The sequence below is a fragment of the Catharus ustulatus genome, chromosome 14 (assembly GCF_009819885.2).
Source record: "Catharus ustulatus isolate bCatUst1 chromosome 14, bCatUst1.pri.v2, whole genome shotgun sequence".
Classification (NCBI taxonomy): Eukaryota; Metazoa; Chordata; class Aves; order Passeriformes; family Turdidae; genus Catharus; species Catharus ustulatus.
In genome coordinates this window covers 8,371,741-8,391,487 of record NC_046234.1, presented here as the reverse complement: position 1 = coordinate 8,391,487, position 19,747 = coordinate 8,371,741, and the positions used below count along the sequence as shown (strand labels likewise).

The 19,747-nt window shown below is 36.3% G+C and overlaps 1 long non-coding RNA gene across 1 annotated transcript; it reads left to right on the top strand.

Moving 5' to 3' along the window:
* The first annotated feature begins 1,752 nt into the window (after positions 1 to 1,752).
* LOC117002905 lies at positions 1,753 to 7,171 on the top strand. The gene is made up of 3 exons (XR_004419431.1): positions 1,753 to 1,836; positions 4,495 to 4,547; positions 6,010 to 7,171. It is a non-coding gene; the product is annotated as an uncharacterized LOC117002905 (long non-coding RNA).
* The last annotated feature ends 12,576 nt before the right edge of the window (positions 7,172 to 19,747 follow it).

The following is a 19,747-nucleotide window of genomic DNA, read 5'->3' as shown; positions in this document are numbered from 1 at the left end:
AGATCCTATCTCATATTCTATGGGTATCTAGAAAACCCAGCACTTACACCTTATAAAGTGAACTTAATTCACAAAGCTGCTGTGCTCTGCTCAGACATGCTGGCAAGATCAGTTCCTTCAAAATCTTCACATTTATATTGTTACTAATCACTTTTCCAGCAGGTCAGCTGTATCAAAGCACTATTTGTTTAATAGTGAACTGAGTAAGTAATTTATTGAAAGTTGATAAAAAAGGGTGGCATTTCAAATGCTGTATTTATCTTGCATTCAATCACTGAAATGAAAAAAATGTTATATTAATATCTATTAAATATATTAAATGTTATACTAATGCATTTGTAATTGATAAAGTAGAAAATATTTCTATCTTGTCTTGAGGAAAACTGGATTTTTGTTTTTGCAGAAAGAAGATACAGGTCCCTAATTATAACAACATACTTTGCCTTTCTTCCATCATATTGGCAAGTGAAGATAATTTCTGTTTTCATACAATTTATTAACTTTTAAAATATCATTTATCCTACTAGAGAACAAACTGTTTTCAATTAAAACCTTTAGGTTAAAATCACTTGCAGATAATTTTATTTGTATTTTAGTAGACTTTTGTGATTAAATACTGGCTTAGGGTCAAAAGTCTTACATTTCTTTAAATGCTTTTTCCTTTTTCTTTGCTAAAGGTACATCTTTGCTTGAAACTAAACAGGTAACACTGTATATTTTCAGTTTTGAAAACTAAAGCCGTTTATAGATTTATTCCCTGTGAATTGATATAGGAAGGAAGAAAGAAATTATCATGGTATTTTCTTGCCTGTCTTTTCTAGAAAGGGAAAAAAAATATCTGTGAAATTATTACATTTCTAGAGCATAGAAATTCATCATTCTTGATTTTTTTTTACTTCTGTACTGATTTAGCAGGAACAGTACAACTAAATAAAGTCAATCTTTTGATGTATGAGGCATAACATTTCCTGACTAATTAGTCACAAGTCTTTGTTCTTCATCAGCCACGATTCTTTGCTTTATGTTCTCCCATTTAAATGTTAACCTGGGCTGGTAGTGTTTCATTTGCAGGATCAAATGGGGTTGAGTGCTTTCAGTCTGTGTGGGCAGACTACCAGGAGAAAAAATACACACCTGGTAGTACTGGATGGATTATTTTGCTTACAGGGATTTTGTTTCTCTCAATATGTACAGAATAGGGAGCCTGTTCCCAAAGTAAGGAAGTTACAAATTCCAGGAAAATAATGTATCTATGGCTAAAATATTTAAGTATTGAATGTTTTAGTGAAGTTAGTACACATCTGAATAAATAATGCTTGTGCTGGAGTACTCAGAGAGCAAGCAGAGATTAATTTTCTTTTAATACACCATTTTTAAATAGGATGATTTACATCAAAACTTCCCTACAGGAATGCACTGTATTTATATTTGTTACCAAAACCAGGCTGCAGGACCGAACAGAAGATCTTTTCAGTTTAACTTAAGACAGAGCTCTGTAGGAATTGTTGGGTTTGAATGCAATACACAAATGAAAGTCAACAAAAATTTAACTGCAGGTCTGACTTAGATTCTTAGCTGTCAGAAATGCCATTTGCTTTTTTTGGTAAAGATACACTACTGAATCAAAGATAACAGATTATGAGTTACTCTTGAAAGAAAGAAATAAGATCATTTTGCCAGTGCAGGTGGGCTTTAAGGAACAGAAACACTAACAATCTTCTGTTTGTCTGTTAATGTCCTACCACAGTAACACAGCAATGAGATTGCTCAATGCCTCATCGCTGCTTGCTTCAAGATGAAAATTCACTGTGCTCCAAGAGCTAGATGAGGCAACAGGTCTGTGATTCCTTTTATTTTTAATCCAGAAATATATTTCATGAGGAAAGCATACCCTGTATTCAGTTCTGTATCTAGATTTGAACACTACCACATCCATAATCTCTGTTCATAGTGTAATTTTTAAAAATTTTCATCTAGAAGGCTTTTGGAAAGGTGTAACAACCCTTTCAACTATCTTTCCCAAGTTTGAAAGTAAGTGTTGCTTTGAGCTCTTATTGATGATTCTGTTCAGTAAGAAAATCCTTCTTCTACATTTAATATACTGTTGTTAACAAAGGAAACCCACAAGATTACTTCAAAAAGTTTATTTTAGAAGACTGTTTTGCTGAATATCCACTGTGTTCTGTGTATACTCTGAAATTTTCCTTATGCAGTTGCCTACATATGGTGTGATATTAACCTTGGAAAAAACTAAGTTTTGATTGGAAAAGAACTGAGAAGAGAAGGCTGAGAAAGTTGCATTACAAGAACCATTTTTTTCACAGAAGAAACCACTGTGATATCTGGTAAAAAAAAATTAAATATATATTTGTGAAGCAAGGTTTACCTTTGGTTTCCCACAACAGTTTCACAGACTTGATGGCCAGAAGGTTCTCTGTTAGTACAGCAGCAGAGATAGAGCAAGGCTTTCTACTTTTTAAGTATTGGTGTTGTAAGACATAAGCAAACAGCTTAATTTCTATGGCAGGAATTCAGACATAAGATGTCAAAATCTTTAGGCTACTCCATGACACAGAAGAGATTAGGAATGTGGGGGCAGGAGCTGACAGGCAAGAACACTGACAGTTTTTGTCACAAGCTAACAAACAGTTAGTTTAATTAACATTAGGCTGCCATTCATCTGATACACATCACAGCTTGGCTTTTCTTAAAAATGCAGTTGGTAGTCTCACTGGAGAAGCCTAATACTGTGGGATTTAAAGCCTTCTTGCCTACAGAAATATTTCCTCTGAAGGACATTAGAGTAAATAAGAAAGGTGATGTGAGCAGCTCACACGATGGTTATGCCATACCTGAGCTGTGAGTGTCATGCAGAGACAGCTCAGGTCCTGAAAGCAGCAGAGCTACATTAACAGGGCTCTCTGCTCAGACTTACCACACCAGCAGCCTTGGCAACACAGCTGTACAGCTGTTTTGCCCAACATTTGCTGGATAAACATTCCCTATAACATCCAGTTCAGGTATAGCACACGTATTTCTTCAGTGCCCTACATTGTACTGTGGGCAAATATTGGGTTTCAGAAAATATTAATTAGGTATTAATATGTTGTTATTAGATAAAAACCCTTAATAGTTCCATTGTAAAATGCCCAGCATTCCTGAGTTATTTTTATACTGGATGACTTGAGTAGTCTTAAAAAAGGGTAGGGTTCTATTTGGTAGAATAAACTGCCCAGCTGAATTCCCTGACACCCCAGGGAGTGCTTTTGACACCTGAACGAACCCTGTGAGATAGGTTTGAGTAATTTCCGTGATGCATTTCAGCCTGCAGGTCAGAGACACCCTGTCCTTTTGACACCATTTGATATTATTAAAATACATGCTATGCAACTAAACAAAATAGGATTATAAACAAATAAAAAATATTCTAATTAACTTATGTGTGCTCATGTTAAGGTTTTTCTAATTCTCTTACCTTAAGTGATTTCCTGCACTCTGTCTTCAGTAGCTAGAATTGCTTTTTGTTACCTAGTGCAGCATTTTGGAAATTCTTTAATCAGCCACCTAATATTCAGGTGCAGTGTACTGGGTTATGCAAGATCCCAGCCAGTAACTGATCTGCAATAGTGGTGGCTAAATTGAAGTCTATCTTAGAAATCCCTTTTTGTGATATTCAAGAGAAGGCATGCATAATGTTTCCCTGTCTTAGGCTAATTATTATGTTGAAAACCATACTAGGCACACTAATAGAAAACTACCTAGAATGGAGTAAGTTCATGCAATTATAAATATTATATATTCAGGAAATATCAACTCATCTCTTGTCCAAATCTATTGGAATCTTTAAAGAAATCAGTGAGCAGGTGGATGAGAGGAGAGCAGTTTATAAAGTCTACTTTTATTTGTAAAAGCCAGTTTAAAAAATCACATCAAATGTTCCCATAGAAGTGAAACTGGCAAAGGTTAAGAGGGAAGATCCTTGCTTGGGTGGATAAGTGGTTAAAGGATAGAGAAGAATCAAGGATCAGTTTTCACAAGGGATTTTGTAGCTGTCAGAATATGTAGCTCACAGCAGTGTAGCCCTCTGTTTATTCAGTTTTTTGTGTAGGTTTCACATATTTGTGAAAGACAAAGCCTTTCTGAAATTTCAGTTTCTTGGACTGGGGCATTAGTCTAGAATTTGGAGAATTACTGCTCAAATTTCCACCCTTAGATCCACAGAGAAAAACTGGCTCAAACTCTTGCAGTAACAATAATTAAAATACAATAAAAAAGAGAACTTCTGTTGTTTTTTTCATTTCAATGTCTCATGTCTATGAAACATATTAGGTCAGACCAATGTAGCAGGAGATGCAAACATTCAGCAATAGAACAGCATCTGAGATTGAAATCTTAGCCATACTGTAACTGTGATTTAAGAACTTACATAAATATGAATATAATTTTCAGTTGTGAATTGGATCAGTGTACTTGACCAGTTTTTCACACAAACAGGGTGAAGAATTGCAACCACAGGAGAAGACCATATCTTCTTCTGTACTGTTATGGTAAGAGTCTCAATGAATATCATATCATCATATAATATAATATAATATAATATAATATCATATCATATCATATCATATCATATCATATCAATACACATTAATAATAACTTGCCAGTTAATATCTTAATATTAATAATTATTTTAATTTGAGATAATAGGAAAGCGAGAAGATTTTTAAGACCAACATTCCACTAAAAATAGCTGATACAGTGTTCTATTACTGTTTCTAAAATAAAAATTATATGGTGATTACCTATTGATTGATTTGGAATCCCACAATAGGCAAAATTTTTACTAATTAAATTACTAAATTTACTGCAAGGATTCAAAAACAGACTCTAGATTGGTTTTAATATTCTCTTGCCCTAGAACTTCAGAAAATGTATGAAAATGGAAGAGATAATCCATGGAGTTATGGAGATTGGTAAGCAGCCAGCTCCAGTACTAACACAAGTGGGTAGAAATAAAGCCATACAAGCAGGAAGTAGTGAGCCAGGTATGCTGTGCCATACAACTGGATGAGAGAAACATGGCATAAATTAAATTTTTAAAAATCTAAAAACATGACTGGTGAACAAATGCATGTGCATGTCTCCTGTGTTTTCTAATGCCTCTTCACAGTTCATTTACTCATTAATGTAGAAGTAATGGGATATAGAGGATGGCATATGACTGCAATATTAGCATTCATATAGGGGTGGTTTTTACAGAATGGCTTACCAAGGCTTTTGCTGTTTCCAAAGTCTGTATAGGAAGCAAAAGCATCCTGATTTAAATTATTATTCTTTCCTGAATACTGTGGGTTTTACCTGCCATTGTGTGAATTGATCAAGTTCTCATGATTCCTTCAATGAATTTACTCTTCTTGGTATGAGCACAGCACAGCTTTGGGAAATTAATCTAGACAGCTGTAAACCAGGGAGAGTTGAATCAATAGTCCCCCATGTATTTTGACCTGTCCTCTTCTGAAGTGTGATATGAGTTGTAAAAAGTAACCCTGATGTATGGTGTTCCACAGCATATTAACAATTTTCCTCTCCATTTCATAGTTTCATGATCACATTTTCTAACAATCAAACCCAGGTAATTTTTGCAGGTCATCAATTTATTTGTATGCCATTCTCCTCATTCATGAGTACTATTCAAACCCCAAGTGCTGGTTTTGCTTGTGCAGCTGGACAATGCAGCTTTGATATTCAGCCATTCTCACCCTAAACTAGCTGTGTGCTCATTGAAAATGGTTCAGATTCATTACGTTGTGGTCACTCTGTTCAGGCTCCAGGAGCTGCTCAGCATGGTGGTGAACACATGTGTGGGAGAGGGAACTTCAGGGGACAGAAGTTGTTACATGAATTCCCTTAACTCTGCCCTTGTAAACAGAGCTTGGTTCTGCATTCGGATTTCATCAGGCAGCCAATGTCAACACTGACATTTTCAATCTCTTTCTTTTGTGGCACATTAGTGGAAAGTGACCTGTTGTGTTTGTGGAAGCTTTGGAATCCCGCAGGAGAAGGATCACTGAGCACCATGGCAGCCTGCCAAGTACAGCCTGTTCTGAAACACAGTGCTGGGAAGTTGCATTATCACCGAAGTGCAGTGTCAGCTTAGCAGGAGGTGGGTCAGGCCGGTGATGAGCCCGTTGGTAGAGCAGCAAGCCCCTGGGTACGCTGCATCTCTGCTGCCAGCTCTTCCTTTTCTTCCTACTCTGCTCTTCTCTCTGCCTGTCCTTGGAGGTGGCCCCTGCAGAGCTTAAAATGCCACCCTCTTCTGTCACTGCACCGTGTTCAGCACCTGCTCTGTGCGCTGGCCACGCTCTATAAGTGACAGTTTCTTAAATTGCTAAGTTGTTCATAAGTCATAAATTTTGTTCCAGTGAGAACAAGTGCTAAAAGTATAAAAGGCACTAATTTTAATTTTAATTTTATTTCTGCTATCCTATGTCTTTGGTTTGTTTTATGAAGTCAGAAATCCTAATATTATCTCAAACTCTACTATGATAATAAATCCATACAATCAATACAGAATAGACCATATAAATATTGCCTTCCATATTTATGTATTAGCTTTTACAAGTTATTATTGATCATAATGATTTTGATATAGTACAATTTATAATTCCTTTTAACTGCTTTTGGATATAGTATAATCTGTCAGTTTTTGTGTGCACCATATAGCTTATATAAATAGTAATGTGATAAATGTATTACAGCTTTAGCCTTAGCAGAATATTAAAATAGAAATTATGTAATGTCAAAATGCTTTTATTGATGTAACTAACTCAGAGGATGGTGTAAAATAATTATGTTGTTTCTCACATTTGTGAACTATCTGAATACAACAGTGACAAAAACCAGAGCACTGAGAGAAAAATTTACTCTTCATTATCAAAACGTGTAAAAACAACTGGATAGAACCACAAAAAGAAATAAAATGTAGATCTAAACTACAAGATGGCATGCAGACAAGTCAAAGGTTAAAACCAAGAAAAAAAAGCTCCTAGAACATCTAAACTCACAAGAATAGTAGAATATGTATAAACTCTCATAAATATGATTAACCCATGTAATGTAAAAAGTATATAAGAACACTGTTTTAAGCTAACAGGGTGTCTTTTACAAATTGACAAAGCATCCCAGCACGAGATATTGTCCCTTTTATCCCTTAATAAACTTTTATAAAATTGTTAGATAGTGAGCCATGTTTCTCGCAAAAGTAAAACAATTTAGCCAGTAAAAAAGGCAAGTAGCTTAAATAAGTGTCTTGCAGATGGAAATGACATAATGTGTGCTAAAAATACAAATGTGTTTGCATTGTTCCAAGAATTCCTGATTATTGAGAACAAACTGAGGGCAGACTAGGATTTATATGAGGAGGTTTGGATTTGAGTGGTAGTAGGAAAGGAGGTACTTCAACCCACTTTTTAAAAGTGCTCACTACAGACAGATGATTTCAAACAAATTGTCAGACAGAGCAGAGTCATCTGACCTTTGTCCAAGCTCCTGACACCTAAAACTTCTCTTGGGCTTGCTTTTAGCTGCAGTCCTCAAATCTGTGGCTATACTTTGTGGAATAAAACAGGACTGCATATGGAGAATGCAGACTTTTCTCCCAGGGTGAGCAGTGAGACTCACCCTCAGTGCTCACCTGCTGCAGGTAACCACAGACCATACACCCATACAGGTGCTCTCCCTATGACTCTGCACTATTGCAGCAGAGCTGTACAGAGCTCTGCTCTGCCAGGAGGGTGAAGCTTCTCCTGCTTTCCCTGTCCTGCTGGGAAAGGGCCATGACTGACAAATCCCACTGAGGGGTCTGCATGGTCCTCTGCAGCCTTTGTCACTGCAAGACCAGGGCCTGAGCGAGCTGCAGGCGCAGCAGGGGAAGGTGGCAGCTGTGGCAGAGGGCAGTGGTGAAGAGTTCAGTGTGTGCTCATAGGGTGTCTATAGCAAGAAAAAATGAGTAAATGCACTGGAATAAATTGTGTAGGGCAAGAAGATGTCTTAAAAATCTGGACTTTAACAAATTTATATTAAAAGTCAATGTAAAGTAAAAGTACTGTACATGTGGAGTAGACTTTCAGAGGAGATAAAATTAGTATTTGTGTAATATGGACATAAATGTGTTTTATACATATTTATGCATAATATAACCTTCAAGAGGTTATAACCAGACAGAAGATAATCCTAACTGCAGCTGTCAAAGACTGAAGGATTACAAAATTTGTCATTTAAATTCTAGAACACCAAGTGCAACAAGTGAACAATCATATGGAACACTGAAATAGTAAAACTGTTGCACTTTGTTATTTTGGACCCATTGTGAAGTTTTTAAAAGGCCACATAGTCTGCAGAATCTGCAGCATTAAAGACTCTTTTGTAAGGTATGTGGTAAACGGGTTGGACTTTGATTTTTCAGGGAACCCTAGATATTGCTGGTTAAAATCTAAAGAAAAGGCTCTGTATTCATTTGAGATTGTAAAGGTCTATTCATTCTGTAACTTAAAAATGCTGGATTAGTGTGCTGTGCTAAAACTGAGCACTGAGCACATCTTCTGCAAGTGCTTTGTTCCACACAAATCAGAAATGATATTGCAATGATGCTGGGATTTATACACGGAAGACAATGGGAAATGCAATATTAATACAGGATAATTTCAATTTTAAAATTTGAAGAACGCATTGAGGAATGCAATGTGGACTAAATGAGAATATAAATTACATTATATATAGTAGTTTCTTTTTTTTGCAAAATAGTGATTAAAACTAAGTGATAAAATACAAAAGTAAATCTAATGATCGTGAATCCATTGTGTTTGCAGAAAAATACTTTCTGAGCTGACTGACAAACTTTCAGTCAAGAATGGAATGTCCAGAAACACTCAAATTCTTTAGTTTAATATATAGTTTCATTTGCAGTGGCATGGATTCAGGTCATTAACTGAAATCTTTTTAAATCATTGGAATGAGAATTTCTCTCAGTCTTCCAGAATTCAGCCCACTTTTGGGTGATGAGGGAATGTCTGTGTAGCTCATACACATGCACTCAGGATCATGTGCATGTAACCAAATCTACCGGGGGGGTTCTGGAAAATGAACTCGGAGCAGAAGGAGTGCTTCATCAGGTCTGGTTCTGCAGCCACACCTGGCAGGGAACTCTCCTTGAAGTCACACACATTTTTATGAGATTTCTAGCCCTACTTTTGCAGACTCTGGAGAGTTAGAGAAGCATCCAAACTTGCATGTGTTTGAATGAACAGAACTGTTGGATTTCTGAAGGACTCAAACTAGAGGAATGGGTTATTCCTGAATTATGCGAAGCTTGGGTCTAAATTCAAATGCTCATAAAACATTGAGTTATATTGTGTGTGGATAAAAGAATGCCTGTTATAGCCTTAAAGCCAAATTTCCTCATGATCTGTCTTAAATTTTGATTGCCCCTGGGTGAGAAGACAAAGGACTTTGCACATTCAATGTGAATCAAGCAAAAACCATTTATTGTGTCTCTAAATATTGTTTATATTTACTTCTTATCTTTGATTATACAGTCACGCCTTATTTTATTGGTTGCTCTGCTTTGTCCACACATCTTTAGATTAGTAGCTCTGTATTGACCACGAGGCAAGCACATGCCATTTTTTTTCATCTAATTGGTTAATATTATAAGCAACATTTTACTCAGGTTGACACCCCTGTGTTCTGTTAGCAACTTTCTGCTTCTTTTTTCTTGCAACATCAGTTTTTTTACCCACAGAGATGACCTATTTCAGAAGATTTAGGCTGCTTCATTTAGTACATGTCCATTTTCCTGTAAATATGATCCTACAGCTGGGCAGCTATAAAAACATACTGTGAGTAAACTAAAGGATGTCTCCAGAAACACCCAGTCCTCCTGTGAGTCCTTGCAGACCTGCATGGTCCTGGTCAGCAATGTCTCTGCTGCCTTATCCCACATTCAGCAAGGTCACCTGCATTATTGCCCCATCTTGCCAGCACCCTTGCACTGTCCTGCCTGCAGCTGGGCAGGTGCTACACTATGGGTATGATCCAAGAGTCCATGGAAATCACTAGGGCTTGAATTAAACTTGAAGTCATTTTGTGTTTTAGTTTCCAACCTATAAAATGGAAAAAATTATGACTTTTCTTCAACATTTCCTTCTATCCTTTTTTAGCTGCACGGTACCTATGAAGATTTGAATTCCAATCTCAATTCAGTCTAGACTCTATGGTAATAATAACTGATTTTACTAGAAATAAGCTGTAATGTATTTACAAGCTTTGTGTCTCTGTTCAGCCAAATACCAAGTTTCAACTCAAACTTTGAGAGTGGTCATAACAGTATTGTGTGATTTCTGCACCCACCAGGATGTACTTATTAGCAATATTCATTGCATTTATGTGTACTTGCTTTATTTTTTTACTGTCTCTGATCTTTCTCCAAGCTCACAATTCTGTGACCATTTCTGATTTTATACTCAAGAGCAAAAGTAAGCCAGGAGGAATTTGATTAAAGGTTTAGCACAAACTCTTAGATACTGTGTCATTATTAGCAAAAAGCACTTCCCATGAATCAGAACATTTGCACTGTTAAGTGGATAAAAGTACAATAGAATTCACGGATTTACTTAATATTTTTGAAAGAAAAATAATCCAGTTCTCTGTAGAGATAATGCCATGGGAACTAAAAAAGAGGCAATTTGTCATGTTAATCACAGATGTTACTATACAAATTCTTGTATCTAATCTGCTGGGTACAAAACTGTATTATAATGATTAAATGCTAAAAGCTTCATTTAAATAACAATAGGGTCCATCTTGTAAGCTGATAACTCTTCCATCTAATAGATGAAAAGGAAACTGAAGTGTAGAATTACAGCTATTATTGGTAAAAAAGGATAAATTTTCAAAATGGATTAAACATATGAGATCCCATCAGCACCATCTTTCTCCAAATTCCTGCCACTGGTGCTGTGATCTATCGTGGCATGACTCCAGCTTCAGTGGGAATCCTCTCTGGTGAGATCATGACCTATGAGCTGTGTGATGCTGGCTTCATGCTGATATTAACTGCATCCAAATCTTTCCACCTTTCCCATGTTTATTTAATTCATTCTGCACACACTGATACAGTGGATGTAGCAGTCTTATACATTTCATTTATAAAATTTCATAGTACAATTTCATAGCTAGGCTTGTGTTATTAATTAGTTATTAAACTTAGTTGAGTTTCTGAATGATCAACCTTTCAAAATTCAGCCTCTAACTAGTTAGTGTTACTCTTAATTTGAAATATTGGCTTGTAAGTTTAAACATCTTTCTCACCACTTTTTTTTCTAAAAATACATTGCTATAACTTACTTTTCCAGTCTGTCAAAGGAAGGACTAAAATTAACTTTTTTGACCTAAGCATTACTTGGGAAGATTAACTAACATGCCACAGTATCCTTTGTAAGAAAGATTTTTATTAGAGGTAAAAGCTCAAAGAAAGAGTCAAGGATGAAACTCTGAGTGATTAAAAAAACACCTTCATGGGGAAAGGACTGTAAATAAAGGGAGGGCATAAAGAATTTACTCCCATTGCAGTCTCATAGCTGCAAGGGGCCTTGAGCACACCATATGCTTTTTCACTTTTGGAGGCCCTCTACATAACACAAATTAAAACCAGGGCATGTCTTTTCTTAGAACCTGTGCCAGGCATTTTATTTTCATAAGTGTCAACTCTAAAATCATGCTTTCCTCTTACTTATACTTTGATGGAGGTGGAAGAAATGAGTGAAGTGAACTCTGATTACTTGAATAAAAAGTCTTAGTCATTTTGGACCATTTTCTTTCCGTCCTGCAGGTTCCTGGCTTATACATGGAGTTGGGGGTGGGGAACAACACCAGTCTAGACAGAAGAGGCCAATGACTAGCTGTCCACTCAGGTTTCAGGTTATAAATGAAAAATGTTCAATTTGTCACAGATGTTTGGCAGCCTCTCTGTTTTCACTCTAATCACAAGCAGGATTTCTTCTGCCTGAAGAATACATATGTAGACGTAAAGACAGACACAGAATTCCATCTGCTGTGGTTTAGGTTTATCAAACAATAACTTGTTAGAAGTGAGATCACTAGGACTATGGTCTTACTGAATATATTAACTTATTCAAACCTGGCACATCTTCCTTTAAAGTTTGGGGATTCAAATGTTTCTTTCCTTTAGAATGATATTTGTCAGCAGATTTGTTCCAGGGATTAATTATGCCTTTAAATGTAATGTCAGACTGTATCTGTAAAGGCTCTTGAAGGATTAGGAAAAACATAAGAGTTAAAAAATCTACATATGCTCAGTTTACTAAAAAAAAGGAATGGGTTTTTTTTCTCTGCCACTTTGTTTTAAAATTACAATCTGAAAAGTCAGGCATTAAATACAACATTCTTAATATCTCTTAGGACACTCAGAGCTTCACAGTTGCCAATTACCATGTCAAATTACCAAAAATGTTGTAACTCAAGTTACAGTGTTGTAACTCAAAACCAGGGCTCTTTCTTCCCTCTTTGTTACAGAGGAATTGAACTCAAAAACCAGGTGTTCAAAAGCTTAGATCTGGTCTGAGCACGGGCAAAGTTTGTGCAGGTTGCCTCAATCTTCTCTCAAACACGGAGAGAGACGACAGCATGTTACTTCCTGTACAGTTATCCCAGATGTGAAAGAACCCAGTGAGTCAAAATCCTGTTGTGGCTCTTACCAGAGGTTCTGTTCTGAGGTGCATTGGGCAATACAAACAGAAGTGTTACACTTCAAAAGGAAACAGAAATTGTCAGCTGAATAGCAAGAGGAACTTTGTGACAGAGTGACATATTTGATTGTGAAACAGTCTCCCAGAACAAGTGCTGGAAACAAAATCACTTGGAACATTTAGGAGCTGATGAACAAAATCCACTGGAAATACAAGTAGTCCATCATGCCTTGGCAGAGCTAACAACTGCTTTATTATTATTATTATTATTATTATTATTATTATTATTATTATTATTATTATCAGGGACAATAATTTATTACTTTTTACAGGAGATATCACAGTATGTAGAGATGAAGTTTCTAGATGCTATCACAATTCTAATGGCATTAAAAACTTACTAACCCTTGGGAATGAAAACTTCTGTAAGTTATTCAAAGAAACTACAGAACCTGCTGTTCAGGTTAAGTGTGTGTTCAGTTAAGGAACACACAGGATGAGAGCTAGTCAATCAGGGAAACACCTGAAGAAAGGTCCTAGCCTAGCCTCTATTTCCATCATTGCTTGAAAGTGTATGAATTGTAAGAGAAAGAGGTAATACTGATTTAAAGAGAGAGGGTGATTGTATTACTCTGGATTACTTTTTTTAAATTTTAGAGGATATTCTGGAAGGACAGAAGTTCTTTGGGTATTGGGTGAATAACTGAGGATGTGGGTGAGTGGATGCAAAGGACTGACAGAAATTGGAAGAATACTAAAATTAAAAAATCTTTATGAAGCACTTAAATGTCAATTTTCCATACTTACATACTCTAATATTTCTTAATGGATCAATTGGGGAAACCTTTCTGTTTCATTTCAAAGTTATAAATATCTTCTTTTGTATTAAAAATGTCATTAAAATATCATTGCTTCTTACTGAACATTAACCACTCTGAAAAGATAAAGTAGATACATACACAGAGCTCTCTTAAGGCTGTTGATTCATCAGGCAGGACTGGAAATTTTAAAATCCTGGGTTTTGCTACTGCATCCAGACCACAAGACCACATATATTTATATCTCATTGAAAATTAGAGCAAATGACTTTGCAAGATTTCTTGATGTATTTCTTCCTTTACCATGTTTGCATTGCTTTCTGCTGTGGTAAAGATAAAGGATTAAAATTTTAGTGTTAAAATTCAAGTTTTAATTCATCTGAAAACTGAAATATTTTGAAGAATAGTACTTTTAATATATTCAGATTACTGCCAGATCATTCAGAATTTCATCATGAGATTATAGTGTTCTCCTCTGGCTGTAAATTGCCCATATTATGACTTCAACTCTTAAATTTCTTCAAGAGGGTGATTTTCACCAGAAGTGCAGTTTTTTCCAAGCTGTATTCAACTTAACCATATAATAATTTAGGAGTTTAATTTGTTCTGTGTTCTTTCAGCTGCAGGTCTCAGCAGTTGAATGAATGGCACTTTTTTTTTTTTTTTTTTTTTTTTTTTTAGCTTGGGTGTATAGAATTTGTTTGCTAAGGGTTTTATAGAATTTAAGAAGTTTAAAAAACCCAACTCATTAATCCACTTCTATATAAGTATATAAATGGTTATGTAAATGCTCATAAGTACATATTTATATATATTTTTAGGTACTTATGTATGTGTGTATTTTTTGCTTGAATGTAACCTGGTTCATAGTTTTATTTTGTATTATTATGCAGATACTGCCTCTAAGAAAAAACCTTCCATGAAAATAATTTTTTTTGTGTAAAATGACATGAGCATAGGCAGCCTATTCCACCCTTCCCAAATTAGTTTTATGGGCAGGAAACATGTTCCAGGTTTTCTGAGACAATCACAAATTTGAGGAGCTCTGCAGTATCTCAGTGTTTGTTGGAGCAGGGCTGCTGAGTAACCACAAAGGACATCCTGGTAGTTCCAGTGCAGTCTCATAAGGAGGGCAGCTCAGTGCTCTACACACTGTGCTTTGATTCAAGTGTAGCCAGGAAGTAATTCAGAGGATGGGTGGTGGGCATGAAGCAAAAGGAAATATCTGGGGAGAGGAAAATAGGAGCAGAGGATTGGAACTGTAACTAGAAAAATATAAGAGAACATTGAGGAGAAGTGGGAATGTACTAACAGGAATGTAGAGGGGGCTGAGAAGGTACCTGGGGGTTCTTTCACCCTGGGGAAGGCACACAGGAAAGCTGCATGAAGGAGCTGCCAGTGTGGGTGTGTGTTTCAGGGTGGGCAGCCAGCACCACTGACAGCTTCATTGATGCTGCTGCAACAGAAGCTTGCACTCCAGGCTGACGAGCTTTGGGGCAGTCAGTCATGAGCTGTGTCTTGCCCGTGCGAATAGAGATCACTCCTCAATGAAATACTTCCCTTTCTGAAGTAAGAATATGAAGTTCGGATTGCATTGAGTGCTGCAAAAGGTGTTTCTGGCAAAGAAATGAGAACACTACACCAGACTGAGGCTAATTCTATTAGAAAACTGACAAATTCAGTATGTCTCAAAATGACACAGAAAACAAGCCATGGAAACTTTTTATTACTCAGTGGGGGTATTTTTAATTTCATGCAACAGTTCAGGACTGATTCTTTCTTTTAGGTGCAGTAGGATGTGATATTGTGTATCTTGTGAAAACAGCTGTTGCCTTTGTGCTTGTGTCCAGGAACCAGATAACTTTAATGATTCACACCTCCTAGCATTTATATTGCATTTATATACAGGAGCTGTGTCAAGCTCCCTGTACCTGCTGCCCTTCCTCCTGTGTTGGGCAGAGGCCCAATAGGGGATGCAAGAACATTTATGATCAATACTGAAGATTCTGTTAAGTCCAAAATTATTCTTCCTGCTGAGGAGATGGAAGTAGAAAGGGAAAGTTTTTCTATTATGCCTCAAAAGTGGAGAATCACTTTTGGCTGTAGCCCAAGAAATTCTCCTTCATAGGAGAGGTACAGTGAAGGATTAAATGAGGTCATGCTTCCATCTCCCTCACACCTACTTCATTCTGGGGTGCCAAGGGCTGATAAGAAGAGAGTTCTGTATCAAAAGTATATAATGGGGAAGAGGAGGGAAGAGTGGAACCCTAAGAGAGAGGAGGGAGGAGAGTTTCAGAGCCTTAGCACCTCCCTCCTGCAGAGAGGTCACAGTAGCTCCCAGCAGTCAGTCTTGTGAGGAGAGATTTGCTTCATGCTGCTCGTGCAGTGTCATTATAGCAGTAAACTCCCGTGGAGCAATGGCTGGGAATTCAAATAGCTCCAATTCTCTTAACCTGATTTTCCATTGCTTACGTTAATCTTCCATTTTATGAATGAAGGCAGTTGCTCCACCCAGGACAGGAAATCAAACGTAATACTGTTCAAGACACTATGGCAGAAGTCCAAACACATCTAACAGTGGAAGGAAGCAATACTATCAGCCTTTCTGGCCCATTGATAAAACCATGGAAGGAAATCATTCAGCTCTAAATGAGGAATAGGAAGTCTGAGATAAAATTCAGAAGTTGCCTTGGGAGTTCTCATATCACATCAATGAAAAGGTCACATTCAATTAACCAAGCATTCCAGGCTGTATGAAGGGCTTTATTTTTGACATCAAAGCAGAACTTTTTACAGTTTGTGACAAGCTTCTCCACAGTGGATCACTTAACATTTTTCTGGCCTGTCTACTTGATCAGATATCTTTTCTCTAAGCTCCTTTTTATGAAAAAACCTGCTGCAGCCACTCTGGGGTTTTTGTTCCATTAAGGTAATGAAATCAGATTTTTAGTCACTACTGCACAGAGTATTTTGACATTTTGGTCTTATTTTTAATTCAAAAATCCAATTCCTAATATTCAGAGGAAATAGTAAACACAGTTTCTTTGGAGGTTTGCATCTAAGGCAGTATCTCTACTGACAGTGTGTCATGCCATATAAAAATTGTAGTTTGAAGTAGCAATATCTCAGAATCTCTGCAATGTACCTTATTTTACATAACAGACATAATAGTGCCTTATATTCCTTCTAGCAAACTAATCTATCACATTGATTGTTGTGATAATAAAAAACAAACATAATCCCATTTAATTAGCTGGATTTGGCACTGTTGGGATTGTTGGAGTAGCTCAAGGAAGTCTGGGGGAAAAGAAAATCTGGCATTGTTTCCTTAGGTCTATACTCCGTGATAATTTGAGATATAGTAAGTTAATTTCAGACTAAATCTTGAGATATAGAGCAAAATATACATTCAGACAAAATCAAAACATTGTAATGTTTCAATCATATGGGTAGTTGGGATTTTGATAAACAGACATTTTTCTTTAGATGTAGAGATCCTGGTTAATGCTAAATACCTGTATCTTCTGCTGTATTAATTTTAATTAATGATATTAATGCCCCACAAGTGCAATATACACCTTGTATTTTAATAAAATAAATTCTTACATTTGAACTTCACTAAGAAGCTTGAAAGTCTAAGCAAGGCCTTGTGGATGTAAGTGCCTGACTGCTGAGACAAATGGGCACATTGAGTGTGCAGATGGCTAGATTATATAAATGGTGAGTCTGTGCATGCTTAAAACAGCAATAATCAAAAACACTGCACTCAATTTAGTATATCTTGAGAGTAAAATGTTTGTTTACTGTCTCTCTGTGAAGTCCAGAAGCATTTTCTTGCCAGACTTTCTCAAACTTGGTCATCTAGCATTGCTTTGTTACTCCAGATGATCTGGTACTTAAAATTTCATTTGAATGTATTTGATCTCATCCCTCTATTTTCAGTCTTACAGGTGACAACTGAATGACAACTGAAGTTGCCATTATAGGCAGAAAGTTTGAAGCATAATTTCTTTCTAGAACCTGAAACTTAGGTAGAAACCTAAGTATTCAATCATCCCATGCAATTTCCAGTGGAGTCCAAATAAACTGTACTGAAATGGCAAATCCCACAGACCCTGGTCCAGTCAAGTGATTTCCTCTGCTCTAACAAGCTGCTGCAAAGTACTTTAACTGTTTTTTTGGTACATATTCACACTGCCTCCCACTTGTGGTTGTCTGTAATTCAGGGCAGAATACTAAAATGGAAAGGGAACACATCTGGGCATTCTCCAAACGAGCTCAAATAATCATAGATATGGTATAGAGGAGACCTTTGCACTGTTTATAGGTGTAACACATGTACACATATGTGTGTGTGTGTACGTGTCCCCTGATTATTCAGCTTAAACACTGAATAAACTGTCATTAAAGGACTTCCCAAAATACTTTAAAAAACCAAAACACAGTACAAATTACGCACTGAATTACTGATTATATGATTTATCAATGATTAAAAAAAAAAACTTAGCCTCCAAAACACTGATCCTAAAGCAGCCCCTCGTTTGAGTTTGTTTCATTCACATGTGCACAGCCTGTTTTAGATGTGATGTTTTTTCAGGCTCAACAGAAAAATGTAATTTAGCATAGCACAGGTTTTAGTCTTCATTTAGGTCAAATTACAATTGAATCTGACAGTAAGAAATAGGTTAATTGCTTTAGACTCATTTTAACAAGATTTAGCTTGTTAAACACTTTTCTTATTGAAAAAAATAACATTCTTTTCTAGGTGAAGGAGGAGAGATACTTAGTTTTCAGTATCACAATAAAAAAACCTTTAATTTTTCATCTTTTTCTAAAGATACATTCAAATAATAAGGTATTAAATAGTCAATATAAACCTTAGGTAAAACCTACCATGGTATAATCTTTGCAGCTAATAGAAAACTTGTTTCTGAGCCGTTCTTAGGAGCAGTCTAGGCAACCTCTGGAAGAGAAAACAATCTTTTGTTCTCTTTCAAAGATTGTAATTTTGAAAAAAATACATTTATTTAACATTTCACTTGGGCTCATACAGTCTCACTAATGCTCTAGTCATTAGTAGAACCAAGGATTGGCCCACTGTCTGCTTCTTTACACTTCTTGTCCAATTGGGAGATGAGAAGAAGGAATACAGCAGAGAGTTCTTGCTCCCCTGGGAGTATGATTTGGCCACTCCAGGTCTCATTGAACCAGAGGTTACTCCACAATAATTCATGCTTTCTGCAATATGATTTTTACCAGGATGTTGACTCATGATAATCAAGTATAATAAATAATAGCTCCAAAACTATTATATAGGTAATTTAATCTTTCACATAAATCCCGAAGGTAATCAAACTGTAAAAGAATCCCAAAACAATATTAATAATCCTGATCATTTCCTGTTGGACTTCAAATTACCATTAACGTTTGTTTTTTATAAAGACTGGTTGACTTGTTGGTTTTATTAGAGAGGAAACCATGTAGATTGTGTATGCTGCTAACTGAAATAAAAGAAATAAGGAAAATGCAAATTTACTGTATCTTCTGGACTTGTACATAAGAAGTTTTATAATAGGTGTCCCAAATTTATTGCTTCCTGGCAATCATTACTGGAATAGTTAGTGCAAAGCACTGATGGAACATCCATTGATGGATGTAATACAAAGTATTTGCAGCCTTGAGAGCTAAAGGGAAGGTCATGTTCCGGCTGATTACGTATCTGTTTTACAAGAGGATGTAGCTGTCTCTTCTGAGAAAGCTAAAGCTTTGTTTCCCATCCAAGAAGATATCTAGAAACCAAAAAAAACCTTTGGAATAACATTTGAGATTAAGAGCATATAAAAATGGAAGAAGGGTGAGAAAAGGTTGATGGGGGAGAGAAAATGGATACTGTTTGTCTCAGTGTGGCATCTGAGAACTGCATTTCTGTTTGTGTGATTACAAGAAATCACTTACCTCTCTCGTCCTTCTATTCCCACCATAGTCTCTTATTTATCTGCACTTAGGATTTCATTTCTGTGGGACTGGAAACTATTCATTTGGGCAGCCCTTAAAGCACAAATCTCAGATGCAGCCTCTGCATGTTGCTGGAATACCAACATTGATGTTTCTCTTATGAATCAAAAGAAGTAATTTGATCTCTTTGCTGTAATTTCCTCAACTTTAAA